The sequence below is a fragment of the Pseudophryne corroboree genome, chromosome 6 (assembly GCF_028390025.1).
Source record: "Pseudophryne corroboree isolate aPseCor3 chromosome 6, aPseCor3.hap2, whole genome shotgun sequence".
NCBI lineage: Eukaryota > Metazoa > Chordata > Amphibia > Anura > Myobatrachidae > Pseudophryne > Pseudophryne corroboree.
In genome coordinates, this window is record NC_086449.1 from 269,388,839 (window position 1) to 269,409,415 (window position 20,577).

Below are 20,577 nucleotides of genomic sequence, written 5' to 3' on the forward strand. Positions count from 1 at the left end.
CGAGGGGTCTCGGCATTACAACTTTGCCGAGCAGCTACTTGGTTGGGTTCAAACACCTTTGCAATGTTGTATAAGTTTGATACCCTGGCTGAGGAGGACCTTGTGTTTTCCCATTCGGTGCTGCAGAGTCATCCGCACTCTCCTGCCCGTTTGGGAGCTTTGGTATAATCCCCATGGTCCTTACGAAGTCCCCAGCATCCACTAGGACGTTAGAGAAAATAAGATTTTACTCACCGGTAAATCTATTTCTCGTAGTCCGTAGTGGATGCTGGGCGCCCGTCCCAAGTGCGGACTTTCTGCAATACGTGTATATAGTTATTGCTTAATAAAAGGGTAATGTTATGTTGGCATCTGTTGTTTGAAGCTCTGTTGTTGTACATACTGTTAACTGGGTATGTTATCACGAGTTATACGGTGTGATTGGTGTGGCTGGTATGAGTCTTACCCTGGATTCCAAAATCCTTTCCTTGTAATGTCAGCTCTTCCGGGCACAGTTTCCTTAACTGAGGTCTGGAGGAGGGGCATAGAGGGAGGAGCCAGTGCACACCAGTAGTACTAATTCTTTCTTAGAGTGCCCAGTCTCCTGCGGAGCCCATCTATACCCCATGGTCCTTACGGAGTCCCCAGCATCCACTACGGACTACGAGAAATAGATTTACCGGTGAGTAAAATCTTATTTTTAGTCCTAAAATTTGCACCGAGGTCGCTGGATAACTAAGCAAAGCGACCCAAGAGTACGACACAAACACCTGGCCCATCTAAGAGTGGCACTGCAGTGTCAGACAGGATGGCACTTAAAAAAATTGGCCCCAAACAGCACATGATGCAAAGAAAAGAGAAAAAGAGGTGCACTGTGGTCGCTGGACGGCTAAGCTAAGCGACACAAACACCTCAATATCACAGGAATTTTTCGTTCTAATCAATGGAATTATTGGTCCAAATCACTGGAAGAAAATGACAAAATCACTGAAATTATTTGTTCTAATCAATGGTATTATTGGTCCAAATCTCTGGAAGAAAATTACAAAATCACTGGAATTATTGGTTCTAATCAATGGTATTATTGGTCCAAATCACTGGAAGAAAATGACAAAATCACTGGAATTATTCGTAAACATTTGTAGAAAGTCGCTGCTTTCTGATTACAGAAATACTCAGATATTCCTGCGAATCCACAATCCCTTCCCAGAGGAAAAAGAAATTGAGAAACCGTTGTTTGAGAACGTTTGTTCTCTTTCCCTTACAAAGGAACAAACCACTTTCCAAGAAGACTGATGTTTTTGGGATTATGGAGACATAATGTTTTTGAATATAAATCCTAAAGCAGGTGGTGTATTAGAGCAAAAGAGTGCAAGAGACCAGCCATGCAGTTTCTGAAATATTATGACAAAATATTACTGTATTTCATAAGCACTCATTCCTAACTCTGCTAAGTACTGTTTGGTATACTGTATCTGGCTTCCATGAGGTAGTTGTCCATTATTTCAGCTTCCATTGACCTTTTTGAAAGTGGTAGAAGTTATCGATTCCCCCCCCCCTATTTTTAATTTTCTCCTCCATAGCCCAGTAAAATGTTGCAATGTTAAGTATTGACTTGTGCCTTCTGGGGGTCCACTTCTTCACCAAACCCAGCCAAATCTCATCCTAACCCTCTGTTCAATGTTCTCTATGTACCCCATCTGTGTCACCCATGTCTGTCTACCCCTCCCCTTTAGATTGTAAGCTCTCAAGAGCAGGGCCCTCTTCCCTCATGTGCTTATCCTTTGTCTTACTTTAATAATCTTCAACTGTACCACATCCAGCAGTCTTCTGCCACCTGATACTTATTCCAGTGTCATCTGCTGATGTAACTATGTTTATTTACCCTATTCTTGTCCTATACTGTCATCAACTGTAAATTGCTGTTTTCCCGTTTGATTATTTATGTACTCTGTAATTGAGCGCTGCGGAACCCTTGTGGCGCCATATAAATAAAGGCGAATAATAATAATAATATAGGGTGTATAATCCCCAGGTGTATCTCACACATCACACAGTACAATATATAGGGTGTATAATCCCCAGGTGTATCTCACACATCGCTCAGTACAGATTACAGGATGTATAAAATCACCAGGTGTATAACACACGTCGCATATTACAGTATACATACTGGTCACAACAATGCAGCAGACATTGAGCACTGATCAGGATACTAGAAGTGACACAGAGCTGCAAGATACAGCAATGGCCTACTGTACTGTACTATATGTATACTGCTGGTCACCAAAATGCTGCACTGTCCTACTATATACTGCTCACAATAATGCAGCACAGAAATAGTATACTTGACACAGAACTGCAAGATACAGCAATGGCCTACTGTACTGTACTATATATGTATACTGCTGGTCACCAAAATGCTGCACTGTCCTAATATATACTTATCACAATAATGCAGCACAGATATAGTATACTTGACACAGAGCTGCAAGATACAGCAATGGCCTACTGTACTGTACTATATATGTATACTGCTGGTCACCAAAATGCTGCACTGTCCTACTATAGACTGCTCACAATAATGTAGCACAGAGATAGTATACTTGACAGAGAGCTGCAAGATACAGCAATGGCCTACTGTACTGTACTATACTGCTGGTCACCAAAGTGCTGCACTGTCCTACTATATATATATATATATATATATATATATATACTGCTCACAATATTGCAGCACAGAGATAGTATACTTGACACAGAGCTGCAAGATACAGCAATGGCCTATTGTACTGTACTATATATGTATACTGCTGGTCATCAAAATGCTGCACTGTCCTACTATATACTGCTCACAATAATACAGCACAGAGGTAGTATACTTGACACAGAGCTGAGCACAGATATTTGCAGCACACTGTGCACAGATTACGGAGCTTTTCAGAGAGAGAACGCAGCCACGTCCTCTCCGTTTAATCTCCAATGCACGAGTGGAAGATGAACCGCTGCCTGATCCCTGCTGCCCGTGCTGGAGTCGCTGCTGCTGCCCGGAGTCACTGCTGCTGTCCTTTCCTCAGAGTCATTGCTGCTGCTCGCCGCTCCTGCTGTGGCTCCGCCCCCCGTGCCGCCCAGCGCATGACATCACAGAGCAAATCCCTGTCAGCAGACCCTGCGACGTGACTGGGATTTCCTCAGCAGCGCCGCGTCTGGCAGCAGTGTAGCGCAATGACAAGCGGCTCAGCCAGTCAGGCCGCTTGTCATTGCACACAGATGGGAGACAGCGGGCCAGGCAGGATCGGTTCGCTGGCCGCATTCGGCCCACGGGCCGCATGTTGCCCACCCCTGTTACAGACACATCATGCTGAGCCCGAATCTTTCGGTGTGTACCCTCCTTTACTCCACTCATCTCCTTCCTCTGCCTGTGCTCCTCCACAACAGGGCAATTTCTCTGATTAGGACCAATTCATCTGCTCATTTCATGTGTTTGTTCTCAGGACAGAGCTTTGTTTATCCCAATGTTTTTTTCTCTTACGTCCTAGAGGATGCTGGGGACTCCAAAAGTACCATGGGGTATAGACGGGATCCGCAGGAGACATGGGCACACTAAAAGACTTTGACTGGGTGTGAACTGGCTCCTCCCTCTATGCCACTCCTCCAGACCTCAGTTAGATTCTGTGCCCAGAGAGACTGGACACACACTAGGGGAGCTCTCCTGAGTTTCTCTGAAAAGACTTTTATGTTAGGTTTTTTATTTTCAGGGAGACCTGCTGGCTACATGCTCCCTGCTTCGTGGGAGTGAGGGGAGATAAGTCAGACCTACTTCTTCTGAGTTAAAGGCTCTGCTTCATAGGCTGCAGGACACCATTAGCTCCAGAGGGTTCGATCACTTGGTGCGCCTAGCTGCTTGTTCCCGGAGCCGCGACGTCAACCCCCTCACGGAAGCCAGAAGAATGAAGCCGGGTGGTATAAAGAAGCAAGAAGACTTCAGTGATGGCAGAAGACTTCAGTAACGGAGGTACAGCGCAGCGGTCGCGCTGCGCGCCATTCTCCCACACATACACCAAAGGCACTCGCAGGGTGCAGGGCGCATGGGGTGGGGGGTGGGGGGGGGCGCCCTGGGCAGCAATTTACTGGAGCTAATAACACTGGCAAAAACATATACATAAGTGCCTAGGCACTAAATATAAGACCCCCGCCAGTCTAAATATTCAAATTTGAGTGAGACTACAGCGCGCCGGGAGGGGGCGTGCCTTAGCCCTTACAGCTGACCAGCACCGTTTTTCTCTCTTCACAGACATGCAGAGACGCTGGCTCGGGACCTCCACTCTCCTTGACAAGTAAAGGGAGCAAAACGGGGGGGTTCACAGTTATTTGGTGCTATCAAAGCAGCGCAGTGATCATATATTATTTTTTTTGTAGTATATGTGCGCTGGGGTGTGAGCTGGTATACTCCCTCTGTGTTCTCTCTGACAGGCTTCTCTGTGGGTCTGTCCCCCTTTTACCAGTGTGAGTGTGTGTATGTCGGTACGGTGTGTCGACATGTCTGAGGCTGAATGCTCCTCCCCGGAGGTTACTGGGGGCGCAGAGAAAGAGTTGGCAGTGTATCTGTCGGCACCACCGACTGCTGATTGGGTGGCCATGTTAAGTACATTGAATGCAAATGTGGAATTATTGTCTAAGAGGCTGGATAAATCTGATTCTCAGACTCAAACGTGGAGAAAATCTATGGAGGAAGCCTTATCCCAGGTACAGGCACCCTCGGGGTCACAAAAGCGTTCACTTACCCAGATGGCGGAATCTGATACCGACACAGACTCTGATTCCAGTGTCGACTTTAGTGAGGCCAGTTTACAACCCAGAGTGGTGAAGAGTATTCAGTACATGATTGTGGCTATTAAAGATGTTTTACATATTTCTGAGGTGCCTGCTGTTCCTGATACAAGGGTTTGTTTATATAAAGGGAAAAAGCCTGAGGTGACGTTTCCCCCCTCTCATGAACTGAATGCTCTCTGTGAAAATGCTTGGGAATCGCCTGACAAAAGGTGGCAGGTTCCCAAGAGAATTTTTATGGCATATCCTTTCCCCTCTGTCGACAGGGAAAAGTGGGAGTCATCTCCCAATGTGGACAAGGCCCTCTCCCGGCTGTCCAAGAAGGTGGCACTTCCGTCTCCCGACACTGCTGCCCTCAAGGACCCTGCGGATCATAAGTAGGAAACGACATTAAAAGCTATTTATGTCACTATGGGTGCACTCCTCAGACCTGACGTGGCATCGGCCTGGGTGAGTAGTGCTATTGCTAAGTGGGCTGATAATTTGGCATCTGATATGGATACCCTGGATAGGGATAACATTCTTTTGACTCTCGGTTATATCAGGGACGCTGCAGCTTACCTAAAGGATGCGGCGAGGGATTTTGGCCTCTTGGGATCAAGGGCCAATGCCATGGCTGTCTCGCCAGGAGAGCGCTGTGGATTCATCAATGGAATGCTGATGCCGACTCCAAGAAAGCTATGGAAGCTCTCCCTTATAAAGGTAGTGTCTTGTTTGGGGACGGCCTCGCTGACCTGGTGTCTACCGCTACAGCGGGTAAGTCATCTTTTCTTCCTTATGTTCCAGCACAACAGAAAAAGGCACCCCATTCTCAGATGCATTCCTTTCGGCCTAATAGATACAAAAAAGGAAGAGGCTCGTCCTTCCTTGCTTCAAAAGGTAGAGGAAGGGGAAAAAGAGCGCCTGCAGCGTCAGGCTCCCAGGACCAAAAGTCCTCCCCGGCCTCTGCCAAGTCCACCGCATTACGCTGGGGCTTCCTTACGGGAGTCCGTGCCGGTGGGGGCGCGTCTCTGACTCTTCAGTCAGGTCTGGGTCCACTCGGGCCTAGATCCTTGGGTGTTAGACATAGTTTCCCAAGGATACAAACTGGAGTTTCAGGACCTGCCCCCCCACCGATTTTTCAAATCAGCCTTGCCAGTTTCTGTCCCAGAAAGGGAAGTAGTGATACAAAAGCTGTGTCAACAGAGTGTCATTGTCCCGGTACCCCCGTCCCAACGGGGAGAAGGGTTTTATTCAAGCCTCTTTGTCGTACCAAAGCCGGATGGCTCGGTCAGACCGATCCTGAACCTAAAATCCCTCAATCTGTATTTGAAAACTTTCAAGTTCAAAATGGAATCTCTTCGGGCAGTGATCTCCAGTCTAGAAGGGGGGGATTTTATGGCGTCAGTAGAAATAAAAGATGCCTACTTGCACGTCCTGATATATCCTCCACATCAGGCGTTCCTGAGATTTGCGGTGCAGGATTGTCATTACCAATTTCAGACGTTGCCGTTTGAGCTTTCCACGGCCCCGAGAGTCTTCACCAAAGTGATGGCAGAAATGATGGTGCTCCTACGCAAGCAAGGTGTCACAATTATCCTTGGACGATCTCCTGATAATGGCGAGATCGAAGGAGCAGTTGCTAAGAAATCTGGAACTCTCCCTGACGGTTCTGCAACATCATGGTTGGATTCTAAATTTGACAAAATCTCAGTTGATTCCGACAACTCGGCTGCCTTTCTTGGGCATGATCCTGGACACGGAACTGCAAAGAGTGTTTCTTCCAGCGGAAAAGGCTCTGGAAATCCAATGCATGGTCAAGGAGATTCTGAAACCAGCAAGAGTGTCGATTCATCAATGCACTCGAGTGCTAGGGAAGATGGTTGCGGCTTACGAAGCCATTCCGTTTGGCAGGTTTCATGCAAGGGTGTTTCAGTGGGACCTGCTGGACAAATTGTCCGGGTCTCACCTGCACTTGCACCGGAAAATAAGTCCATCTTCCAGGACCAGAATTTCTCTCCTGTGGTGGCTGCAAAGTTCTCACCTTCTAGAGCATAGGTTCTCAAACTCGGTCCTCGGGAGCCCACACAGTGCATGTTTTGCAGGTAACCCAGCAGGTGCACAGGTGTATTAATTACTCACTGACACATTTTAAAAGGTCCACAGGTGGAGCTAATTATTTCACTTGCGATTCTGTGAGGAGACCTGCAAAACATGCACTGTGTGGGCCCCCGAGGACCGAGTTTGAGAACCTCTGTTCTAGAGGGACGCAGGTTCAGAATCCAGGATTGGGTCCTGCTGACCACGGATGCAAGTCTCCGAGGCTGGGGAGCAGTTACGCTAGGAAGAAGTTTCCAGGGAAAATGGTCAAGCCAGGAAACTTGTCTCCATATAAACGTTCTGGAGTTAAGAGCCATTTACAACGGCCTTCTTCAAGCGGAACACCTTCTTCGAGGTCTACCTGTACTGATTCAGTCAGACAAAGTAACAGCGGTAGTGTACGTAAACCGTCAGGGCGGAACAAGGAGCAGAGCGGCAATGGCGGAGGCCACAAGAGTTCTCCGCTGGGCGGAAAAGCACGTGAGCGCTCTGTCAGCAGTTTTCCTTCCGGGCGTGGACAACTGGGAAGCAGACTTCCTCAGCAGACACGATCTACATCCGGGAGAGTGGGCACTTCATCAAGAGGTATTTGCAGAAATGACAAGGCGTTGGGGAATTCCTCAAATAGACATGGTGGCGTCTCGCCTCAACAAGAAGCTTCCGAGGTACTGTTCCAGGTCAAGGGACCCCCAAGCCAGTGCAGTGGACGCCCTGGTAACTCTGTGGGTGTTTCAGTCGGTATATGTGTTCCCTCCTCTTCCTCTCATTCCGAAAGTGTTGAGTATCATAAGACGTACAAGAGTTCCGGCAGTACTCGTCGTTCCAGATTGGCCTGGTATCTGGATCTTCAGGAATTGCTCATAGAAGATCCTTGGCCGCTTCCTCTCAGAGAGGACCTGTTACTGCAAGGGCCATGCGTATTTCAGGACTTACCACGGCTATTTGATTTTCCATGTGGATAGAGCGGAATTTAGGACTCGTCAACAATTTCTGAGGAAGGCGGTTTCTTCGTTTCACATAAACCAACCTATTGTGGTGCCAGTGGCTACAGATGCCGTGGCGGTGCCAAAATCTCTCGATGTGGTGCGAGCGTTGAAGATTTATGTCGCCAGAACGGCTCTTGTGAGGAAAACAGGGGCTCTGTTTTTCCTGTATGCTTCCAACAGGATTGGAAATCCTGCTTCCAAGCAGACTATTGCGTGCTGGATTTGTAATACGATGCAGCACGCTCATTCTACGGCTGGATTGCCGTTGCCGAAGTCGGTGAAGGCCCATTCTACCAGGAAGGTGAGCTCATCTTGGGCGGCTGCCCGAGGGGTCTTGGCACTTCAGGTTTGCCGATCAGCTACGTGGTCGGGTTCAAACACTTTTGCTAAATTCTACAAGTTTGATAGCCTGGCTGATGAGGACCTCATGTTTGCTCAATCGGTGCTGCAGAGTCGTCCGCACTCTCCCGCCCGGTCTGGAGCTTTGGTATAGACCCCATGGTCCTTTTGGAGTCCCCAGCATCCTCTAGGACGTAAGAGAAAATAGGATTTTAATACCTACCGGTAAATCCTTTTCTCCTAGTCCGTAGAGGATGATGGGCGCCCATCCCAGTGCGGACTGTTACTTGCAGTTGGATTCTTAGTTGTTGTTTTCGGTTACACGAAGGTTGTATGTCGGTTATGTTCAGCTTGTTGCTGTCTTTCGTTCATACTGTTCTCTGGTATTCCTGGTAAGCCAGTTGTACGGTGTGTTGTGGTGTGAGCTGGTATGTCTCTCACCCTTGGTTTAACAAAAATCCTTTTCCTCTAAATGTCCGTCTTCCTGGGCACAGTTCCTATAACTGAGGTCTGGAGGAGGGGCATAGAGGGAGGAGCCAGTTCACACCCAGTCAAAGTCTTTTAGTGTGCCCATGTCTCCTGCGGATCCCGTCTATACCCTATGGTCCTTTTGGAGTCCCCATCATCATCTACGGACTAGGAGAAAAGGATTTACCGGTAGGTATTAAAATCCTATTATTCTTGTACTGTCAGCTATAATTTTGTTATACTAGTATACACTATTCTTACAAATACATTTTATATTAATCTTTTCTGAAAATATTCCTGAACTTTTCACCTCATCAATTTCACTTTTACTCTATTTTATTTTTTCCTTGGAAATATTCCCATCTGCATCTTTTATTTTATCTATATTTATGTTGTTTCAGCTATTGAAATCATCCCATTTCCACACTGGGATCTTCAGAGATAGGATCCTCCCATCTTCATGGATATGAATCAGGTAATTCAGTGTAATAAATGTAAATTTGCATAAAGGGGATTCACCTTCACTTAATTATAACTAGAAGTTGTTCCACCCTCCTGTCATAGGGGGTAATTCAGAGTTGATCGCAGCAGCAAATTTATTAGCAGTTGGGCAAAACCATGTGCACTGCAGGGGGGGCAGATATAACATGTGCAGAGAGAGTTAGATTTGGGTGGGGTGTGTTCAAACTGAAATCTAAATTGCAGTGTAAAAATAAAGCAGCCAGTATTTACCCTGCACAGAAACAAAATAACCCACCCAAATCTAACTCTCTCTGCAAATGTTATATCTGCCCCACCTGCAGTGCACATGGTTTTGCCCAACTGCTAACAAATTTGCTGCTGCGATCAACTCTGACTTACCCCCATTGTTCCATCTTCTATGTACAACACAATACAGACTTAAGGATATCTTTACAAAGAAATAAGGATCAAATAAGGTTTGAGATAAAAATATGGTAAAAAAAGGGGCAGACTAGATGAGCCAAGTGGTTCTTACCTGCCGTCAAATTCTCTGTTTGTACTATATATATTTTTTTTTAATGTTTTTTTTTTAAGTAAAAAAATAGATTACAATAATAGGCAATACATAAATGCCACAAAGGAATAATGGGGGTCATGCTGACCCGTTTGCTCGCTGTGTTTTAACGCAGCAGAGTGAATGGGTCCCTACTGCGCATGCGCCGGCGCATGCCAGACGGCCGGAGGCCGTAGCAGGGATATGATCGCCTCTGCCTGACTGACAGGCAGAGGCGATTGCTGGGCGGGAGGGGGCGGAACGGCGGCGTTTGGCCGCCGTTTCGGAGTTTGGTCCGGCCAACGCAGGCATGGCCTGACCGAACGGGGGGCTGGCCGCAGCGACTGCGTGACGTCACACGCAGCTGCTGCGGGCCGGTTAGCGATGAGTGACTCCCGGCCAGCACGCTAAAGATGCGCTGGCCGGGAGCTACTCTTGAAGTTTAAAGGCATCGCCGCTGTGCAATACCTTTGCACTTCGGCGAGGGGGGGCTGGACTGGCATGCGGGACGGGCTAGCCCTGTGCTGGTCGTCCCCCCGCATGTCAGGGAAGAAGATCGTAGCTGTGCTAAATTTACCACAGCTACGATCAACTCGGAATGACCCCCAATAAGTTTACAATTCAAAGATAACACTATGCTGAACAAAGAGTTGCAGCACAAAGTCCAGAGATACGACATTCTCCTGAGATACAGTGAATGGTTATTTAGTGGGATCGACAGTCTCTAGGTCGACAGAGTTGGAAGGTCGACAGGGTTTCTAGGTCGACATGTGCTAGGTCGACAGATCATCAAAAGGTCGACATGAGTTTTTAAAAAAAAAATTCTTTATTTGAACTTTTTCATACTTCGCGATCCACGTGGACTACGATTGGAATGGTAATCTTTCCCGATCCAAGCACCTTGCCCGAAGCATGGCAAGCGAACACGGTGCACTAATTGGGGTTCCCGGTCACTCTACGGAGAAAACAACACCAAACCCCCCCCCTCATATCGACCTTTTGACCTGTCGACCTAGCACATGACGTCCTAGAAACCCTGTCAACTTTGCACCCTGTCGACCTAGTGACTGTCGACCTATAGTGGTCGACCTAGACACTGTCGATCTAATGATCCACACCCGATTTAGCAAGGTGCAAGAATCATGTCCACAGTCTTCATGCTTCGTCGATGCTATCAACTAAACAGGCATGTGCATCTAGCTTGAGGCATTGGGAAAGACCTTGCCAATCTTTTCACATTTTCCAGTCGAACAACACAATTCTATCCAATGCACAGAAAGGTATACCATGTTCAATGGCTACAAAACCAACATCTCCACTTGGAAAGAACACAGGGGCATGTGTAATAGGGTCCGAGTACGCCGGAGGTGCAGGATGCTGGCCGATCACAGAGGGTTTTTTTTTAAAGCGGCAATCATTTACAAGGCATGGTTTTGCTTTGCAAATGATTGCTGCTTTAAAAAACCTAAGAGATCAGACGGCATCCTACACCTTCGGCAAACCTGGAACCTTTTTTTAAACGTCCCACAATGTCTAAATGTATTTCTCGAAATGTATTTAGAGAAAGCTGTTGGAGTGTTATTACAAAACAACACATTTAGAGTCGTCTGAGAGTGAATGATACTTCAGAGTCATATGTACACAACTGTGCATTAAGCAGTTATATGACCACATACTGTAATTAAACAATGGTTACATTTACTGTATTTTACAGGTGTATTGTTTCTTCTATATGTACCATTTTAATTGGCTTCATTAAGTTAGCTATTCATTAATATTAACATCTATCTATTTCATATGATCTCAAACTCGGTCCTCAGGACCACAAACAGTTTTCCAGTTCTCTTCACCAAATCACAAGTGAAATAATCCGTTCCACCTGTGGCTCTTTTAAAATGTCAGTGAGTAATGACTACACCTGTGCACCTGCTAGGTGACCTGGAAAATGTAAGCTGTTTGGGGTACCTAGGACCGAGTTTGAAAACCACTGATCTATATATATATATATATATATATATATATATATATATATATATATATATATTATCTGGATAATCCGGCACTCCTGGTAATGTCCAACCGCCTGTGTGCCCTTGTCCAAACATAAATACTTGGTGGAGTCAGAACAATTGAATGTTCAAGACGGACACGGCACTCCAGGACTCAGTGTAAATAAATTTTAATGTTCCAGCTTGGTCAACAACCTGCAACACTCCCGGTCCGGGGTATAAATATCCACAAGTACCAGTGGTGCAGTATGCAAGACATTACTTCAATGCACAAGCATGTTACATACGATGCAGCATTTCGGGCCACGCAGGACCCTTCCTCAGGTCGTGCTGGTGCTTACAACAAACAGGTGAACACTACGATCAACTCGGAATGACCCCCAATAAGTGAACACCTGTTTGTTGTAAGCACCAGCACGACCTGAGGAAGGGTCCTGCGTGGCCCGAAATGCTGCATCGTATGTAACATGCTTGTGCATTGAAGTTATGTCTTGCATACTGCACCACTGGTACTTGTGGATATTTATACCCCGGACCGGGAGTGTTGCATTTTGTTGACCAAGCTGGAACATTAAAATTTATTTACACTGAGTCCTGGAGTGCCGTGTCCGTCTTGAACATTCAATTGTTCTGACTCCACCAAGTATATATATATATATATATATATATATATATATATACACACTGCTCAAAAAAATAAAGGGAACACTTAAACAACACAATGTAACTCCGAGTCAATCACACTTCAGTGAAATCAAACTGTCCACTTAGGAAGCAACACTGATTGACAATCAATTTCACATGCTGTTGTGCAAATGGAATAGACAACAGGTGGAAATTATAGGCAATTAGCAAGACACCCCCAATAAAGGAGTTGTTCTTCAGGTGATGACCACAGACCACTTCTCAGCTCCTATGCTTTCTGGCTGATGTTTTGGTCATTTTGAAAGCTGGCGGTGCTTTCACTCTAGTTATAGCATGAGACGGAGTCTACAACCCACACAAGTGGCTCAGATAGTGCAGCTCATCCAGGATGGCACATCAATGCGAGCTGTGGCAAGAAGGTTTACTGTGTCTGTCAGCATAGTGTCCAGAGCATGGAGGCGCTACCAGGAGACAGGCCAGTACATCTGGAGACATGGAGGAGGTCGTAGGAGGGCAACAACCCAGCAGCAGGACCGCTACCTCCGCCTTTGTGCAAGGACGAACAGGAGGAGCACTGCCAGAGCCCTGCAAAATGACCTCCAGCAAGCCACAAATGTGCATGTATCTACTCAAACGATCAGAAACAGACTCCATGAGGGTGGGGGTTGTACTTACAGCCCAACACCGTGCATGACGTTTGGCATTTGCCAGAGAACACCAAGATTGGCAAATTCGCCACTGGCGCCCTGTGCTCTTCACAGATGAAAGCAGGTTCTCACTGAGCACATGTGACAGACGTGACAGAGTCTGGGGACGCCAAGGAGAACGTTCTGCTGCCTGCAACATCCTCCAGCAGGACCGGTTTGGCAGTGGGTCAGTAATGGTGTGGGGTGGCATTTCTTTGGGGGGCCGCACAGCCCTCCATGTGCTCGCCAGAGGTAGCCTGACTGCCATTAGGTACCGAGATGAGATCCTCAGACCCCTTGTGAGACCATATGCTGGTGCGGTTGGCCCTGGGTTCCTCCTAATGCAAGACAATGCTAGACCTCATGTGGCTGGAGTGTGTCAGCAGTTCCTGCAAGACGAAGGCATTGATGCTATGGACTGGCCCGCCCGTTCCCCAGACCTGAATCCAATTGAGCACATCTGGGACATCATGTCTCGCTCCATGTACCACAGAGTGTCCAGGAGTTGGCGGATGCTTTAGTCCAGGTCTGGGAGGAGATCCCTTAGGAGCCCATCCGCCACCTCATCAGGAGCATGCCCAGGCGTTGTAGGGAGGTCAAACAGGCACGTGGAGGCCACACACACTACTGAGCCTCATTTTGACTTGTTTTAAGGACATTACATCAAAGTTGGATCAGCCTGTAGTGTTTTTTTCCACTTTAATTTTGAGTGTGACTCCAAATCCAGACCTCCATGGGTTAATAAATTTGATTTCCATTGATAATTTTTGTGTGATTTTGTTGTCAGCACATTCAGCTATGTAAAGAACAAAGTATTTAATAAGAATATTTCATTCATTCAGATCTAGGATGTGTTGTTTAAGTGTTCCCTTTATTTTTTGGAGCAGTGTATATATATATATATATATATACACATACACAGTGGTGGGCAAAATTGCGGACACGTTTTGAAATTTCAATGTTTTTCAGCTTTGAATGCTTATAAAATCTGTTTCACTTCACGCAGTGCAATGATTCGTATATCAAATGATAGGAAATTTAGGGGAACATTTACTAAGCAGTAATAAGAGTAGAAAAGTGAGCCAGTGAAGAAGTGCCCATGCGAACCAATCAGCACTGAAGTAACATCTATAATTTGCATACTGTAAAATTATACAGAGCTGCTGATTGGTTGATGGGGCAACTTCTCCACTGGCTCACTTCTCCGCTCTTGTCACTGTTTAGTAAATGTCCCCCTTAATGCTGAATTCAACACAATAAACAGAGGTCAAATATTTGCATTTCAAGGGAAGTTATGCTATTTTCAGTCAGACAAAGAAGCACAGATGTGTGAGATTCAAGAAGCGGATTGTAGTAACAGCTACTACCAGCCAATCGGAATCGTCGTTCTGAGGACCAATCAGCTGTCGTTTATGAGCAGGTGCAAGGTCATGTTCAAAGGTGGGAAAGGTCAGTTTGGCGGTTTCATTTTGCAGAATAAAGTTGGTTACTGAAGTGCAATTGCGTTTGGATGTTTGTGTGTATTGTTTAGTACCATTGACGGTGTAAAAAATAAATACAACAATGTCGTTCAGGCAAAGTGGTAACTGGTCACCCAGGAAGAGATCCGTTATTGTGGTGTTACGTGAAAATGGTCTTTCGTATGCAGCAATTGCAAGAGAAGTTTGTGGGAATGTGACAACATCAGGAGTACGAAAGTTTTGTTTACGCTATCAGGAAACACAATTATACAATATAAAGACGGAAAAGGGCGGAAAAAGTGCACAGCAGCTGTTGATGATAGGAGAATAAAACGAATTTGCGTCAGGGACAGATGGATGTCATCTGCGGCCATTAGCAGTGATCTGAGTGCAACTGGTGTTTTTGTCAGTGCAAGAACCGTACGGAGAAGACTAACGGAGGTTGGTCTAAAAGGTAGGATTCCCCGGAAAAAAAACATTCCTGAATAAAAAGCAGTGGCAGACACCAATACAGTGGGTAAAAGAACACATTGCATGGACAGAAGGACAGTGGAAACAAGTGATATGGAGTGACGAAACTAAGATATCAATATTTGGTAGCGATGGGAGAAAATATGTGAGACGTCGCATCGGGGAAGAGGTACATCTAGATAGCATTCAAGCAACAACAAAGAATCCTACAAGTGTTATGATCTGGGCATGTATGACAGCAGATGCTGTAGGCCGCCTTCATGTCATAGATGGCACGCTGAACAGCAGAACGTACATTGACACCATCTTACAATAAAACTTTTACCTTCTATCAGGGATCTTTTTCCAGATAATGCCCCATTTTTTTCAGAGCAGGATTGAGCTTCCTGCCACACTGCACGGATATACAAACAGTGGCTCACAGAGAATGACATACTGGTGCTGGGATGGCCAGGAAACAGCCCAGACCTGAACCGCATAGAACATATGTGGTTCTGTTTGAAAAAACTGGTACATCTGAGGCGTCCATCCAATAAAAGAGAAATAATTGAGGCTATAATTGTCTCATGGCACCACATAATAAAGAAGGAAGAGCTCTAGACATTGGTTGGCTCAATGCCACGTATTGTGTTGAATTCAGCATTAAATTTCCTTTCATTTGATATATGAATCATTGCACTGCATGAAGTGTAACAGTTTTTATAAGCATTCGAAGTTGAAAAACATTAAATTTCAAAACGTGTCAGCAATTTTGGTCACCAGTGTATATAGCGCCGACATACTTGTGAGCAGTTTACATTTGGGAATGAACACTACTAAAACAACATTGGGTATTAGAGATAAGCAGTCCTTGATCGCAGGCTTGGTGAGTGAGCAAACATTCCTTGTACTGGTATATTTATACCCATGATGTTCCAGAGAACATTTCTGTAACCTCGCCAAACTATAGGAACCTGCCAGCTGTGAGCACATTGGCTCTGAATGATGACATGAAATTAGTTTATATGACAGCCAGGAGCAACAGTTAATTAAAGGAATTCAACTAGGAGCTTAAGCAGGATGTTTGATTTTTCCAAACTGAATTCGATTTGTTACCAACTGGTGTTAGGAAAATCACAGCAACTTTGTATGAGAAATGCAACATTCTATTGACCCGCATATGTTCACATACATCCCATGCATTGACCTGATTAAGTAGAGGAGGTGGTATCTGAAACACTGCAAGCGCAAGTGGGTATGGGGTCATTGGAACTAATACGTTCCATCCATATACTTGTTCACTAGTGCTAGGAGCCACAGTGGTTAGCATTGCTGCCATATTGCAATGGTGCCATGGTTTCGCATATAACAAGGGCCTTATCTGTGTGGCGTTTCCTCCCACTCAAACATATTAGCTGCTTAATTGTCTTAATTGTGACAAACTGAAAATAGTACAGTATGTGTGAGCATGGACTGATGATTAACTATTCTCTGTAAAAAGCCATGTAATATGATGACTTTATGTAAATAAGGGTTAAAAATAATAGTGTTAAAAAACTGGCAAAATCATGGTTTTTGATGGCAGTAAGTAAGATGCCTGATAGACTGCCTGCCTGCCTGCCTTCCACTTCGTCTACAGTGAGGTACTAAATGCAGAAATAAAATGGAATCCCTCCACCCCAAATGTCATTGTCATTATATTTTTGCACTGGTGCAATTACCACTATGACATTCTCTCTACCCATGTAGTATTAATGATGCACCAACCCTATGTTCTCCCATTTTTTATTCTAACTAGCTGAATACCCATGCTTTGCTACGGAATTTAAAGACTAATGCCAGGCCGCACCTCTGGGTTTCCCCGGATTGATGCTGTCAAAATGCTGGTGCTGAGCAGAATAATCCACCTCCTTCTCTGCCCCGTCCTGCCTCTGCTGCTACCCTGTTCAGTGCTATACATGCTGGGACGGGTGGTCTTCAGTTTGCCGGCTGTCGGGATCCCGACGCACAGTATACCGGCGCCGGAATCCCGACAGCCGGCATACCGACACTTTTTCTCCCTCTTGGGGGTCCACGACCCCCCTGGAGGGAGAATAGGTAGCGTGGCGCGCGTAGCGAGCGCAGCGAGCCCGCAAGGGGCTCATTTGCGCTCGCTACGCTGATGGTATGCCGGCGGTCGGGATTCCGGCGCCGCTGTGCTGGTCGCCAGGAGCCCGGCCGCCGTCATACCATACTACACCCGCTGGGATGACAGGCCATGCTCCGCCCGCTGTATGTTAAATACTGTATGTTAGGTTTGCATGCTGACTCTATGTCAAAGGGCCCTAGGTCTCCTTGCTTAGCTTCGAAACTACAGTATGCCTCTGCCCCCACCTGTGTGTGCATCTTCCTCTACCCGTGTGTGCCTCTGCCCCTACCCGTGGTGCCTCTGCCCCTACCCGTGTGTGCCTCTGCCCCTACCCGTGTGTGCCTCTGCCCCTACCCGTGTGTGCCTCTGCCCCTACCCATGTGTGCCTTTATCCTTACCTGTGGGTGCCTCTGCCCCTACCCGTGTTTGCCTCTGCTGCTACCCGTGTGTGCCTGTATCCTTACCTGTGGGTGCCTCTGCCCCTACCCATGGGTGCCTCTGTCCCTACCTGTGTGTGCCTCTATCCTTACCTGTGGGTGCCTCTGCCCCTACCCATGTGTGACTCTATTCCTACCCGTGGGTGCCTCTGCCCTTACACATGTGTGCTCTGTGTAAATTGCTCCAAGCATTCCAGAGTTATGCCGAAAACTATGGATTTTTACATGTCACCCCCTTCCCACCCCCACCCCTAGGGGTGCTAGGGGAGTCTTACCCCCACAGGTTTTTTTTTGTCCAAATTGTAACTCATATGTGTACCAAGTTTGGTGTAAATTGCTCCAGGCTTTCCAGAGTTATGCTGGAACATATATACATATGTACATCCGATTTTATGTATATAGATGTTAATATTAAGGGTTGCATTTATAAAAAATATGATGGTACTAAATAGTCACAGCTCACCGTGCAGTGCAGTGGTGTGATAACCCGCTCACAATACAGTAGCTTGGGGTATGGTTTAGTGGCAAGGTATGGCAATGACTGCATTGTGGCATAGTTCTGGAGAGCAGGCATAGTTACACAAAGTTTGTTCATCGCCTGCAAAGAAGATAACAAAAAATGTACTCCCCTGTGCTAGTCACAGTGTGTGTGTGTGTGGTTACATTCCCTTTAATAGCACAATAACAATTAGCATTTAACAAAGCTGTTATGCTAATTTTATTTGAGGTACATTTGAGTATAACTGTTTGTATATTCTTTGCATTAAACTTTGAATGTGGTATCTGTTTCAGGCTACTTATCTCTCTACTCGTGCTTTCAGTCGTTCTAGAAAAATAAACATGTACCACTGTCTACTATGTGTAGGACAGTGGGACAGTATTACTAATGTGTATTTAGGTTATAGCAGTATTTATGCCTGTAAGGGGCAGGACTGTGTAATCAGAGACAATTTTGGCTAGAGCACGTACAAATGTAATGACTCCAGCCTCCAAATTAAAACGTATAATATTATATAAATATCAGTTATCGCATAAATGCATGTCCAAGCGTCTATGACTCATTTCCCATTTCCCAGGCAATTCTGCAGACTAGTCTTATAACATCTGAGAATGATCATTACTGTATTTTGCAGAACAGAACTGCTAAACGGAGAGGAGGAGAAGCCAAAAAAGTGTTGTTGGTCAAGGTAAAAATAGAAAACAAAGACCAACACAGCAGTGTTTGTTCTGTGTCCTGAAAACAGTCAAGTTTTTTTCACTACACTGTGATAATTACTAGTTACCACATGCAACTGTCACACATTACATTGTGATATAAATAAGCCATCCTGCTGCTGCAGTTTACATTAGAGAGCCCAATCCCGGGATCAGGATCGGCAGGGTCCCGGGATTTAGGGCCAAAAACGTCCGGGATTCAATCCCGGGATTGGAAGCTCCAATCCCAGGGATTGATGGATCAGCGTCGAGCGTCCTCAGGACGCTGCCCAGCTCCCCAGCGCAGCGTGAGAGGTCATGCTGCGCCGTCACGCGCCGCTGTGAGCCGCCGAGAGAGTGCAGCTGTAGTGTCCCACCCGCCTGCCTCTGGTGTTTGGTGAGTTATGTGTGCGGGGCGGGCAGGGTGGGGCGAGGGGGCGGCCACACATGTATTATTCTCATTACCTAAACTACTATTTTGAACCTTATTAAAATCATGTATTGCAGATTTAAGTGCTCTAAATCTGGGTACATACTAGACGATGTCGGGACCTTGCCAATGCCGGGAGCGATGGCAGAGGCCATGCTGCATTCGGCATCATGGCCCTCGCTGGAGGATGATGCTGACAACACACGGACGATTTGAACAATGTGTCGTTCCGATCCGTCGGAAACAGTTCAAAAGCATAAGGTTCAAATTATAGTCTAGATAAAATGATTGTACAGTATACATTTACCATTTATGAAGTGATCAGATTCGGACAGTAGTGAAATAGAAGATTCTGAGTTGAATGTTGGGTGTACTGACTCCACAGCTCTTATATCTGGCAGGCAGTTACTCGGTCAAGACCTTGGTAGGGAAATTAGTGCGCTGTATAGAGGAGATAAAGATAATCCTCAGCTTTATACATACATAAACTGTGAACTATTTCAAAGTTTTATAAACTGTTATACCTTATCAGTGGCGGAACTAGAGAATAGTGGGCCCAGGTGCACCAATATACATTGGGCCACATCCCATGTTAAAAATAGGGAAATGGCGTCCCTCAAAATATGGTGTTTTGTCTCACTAACAAGGGATGTCGCCACACAATAGTACTCCCAATTCACGTTACACCACACAGTAAAGAGCCTTATACACAGTACACCACACAGTAGAGAAGCTTATACATGGTACGCCACACAGTAGATAGACTTATACACGTTGCACCATACAGTAGAGAGCCTTATACAGAGTACGCCAGACAGTAGAGAAGCTTATACATGGTACGCCACACAGTAGAAAGCCTTATACATGTTGCGCCACAGTTGAGAGCCTTATACAGGGTACACCACACAATAGAGAAGTTTATACAAGTTACAACACATAGGGGTATATGCAATTTTATTCGTCCGTTTTTAAATTCGACACAATTCGACAGTCAGATACCCTCCCGCCGGGACCCGAATTCGACATATTCAATAAAAAACGGATTCGACAGTCCCGCTGTCGAAAAACAGACCAATTGACGATAGTGTGCGTCCTGGATTCTACTTCATGGACGTCACAAAACTGTGTAAAAAATCGTGAAAAAAAATGCGTGGGGTCCCCCCTCCTAATCATAACCAGCCTCGGGCTCTTTGAGCCGGTCCTGGTTGTAAAAATATGGGGGGAAAAATGACAGGGGATCCCCCGTATTTTCACAACCAGCACCGTGCTCTGCGTCCGGTCCTGGTGCCAAAAATACGGGGGACAAAAAACGTAGGGGTCCCCCGCATTTTTAACATCAGCATCGGGCTCCACTAGTCAGAGAGATAATGCCACAGCCGGGGGACACTTTTATATCGATCCCTGCGGCCGTGGCATTAAATCACTAACTAGTCGCCCCTGGC

General features: G+C 46.0%; 1 protein-coding gene across 3 annotated transcripts in view; it reads left to right on the top strand.

Moving 5' to 3' along the window:
• ATP8B4 (ATPase phospholipid transporting 8B4 (putative)) overlaps positions 1-20,577 on the top strand; it is a 498,700-nt gene that overhangs the window by 55,228 nt on the left and 422,895 nt on the right. For 2 of the 3 annotated variants that reach the window (XM_063926015.1, XM_063926013.1), the window contains one exon: positions 9,083-9,156. The gene's annotated coding sequence lies outside the window, so the exon portion shown is untranslated. Of the gene's footprint in view, positions 1-9,082; positions 9,157-14,343; positions 14,486-20,577 lie in introns of all 3 variants that reach the window. The other variant, XM_063926016.1, reaches the window with a different exon arrangement.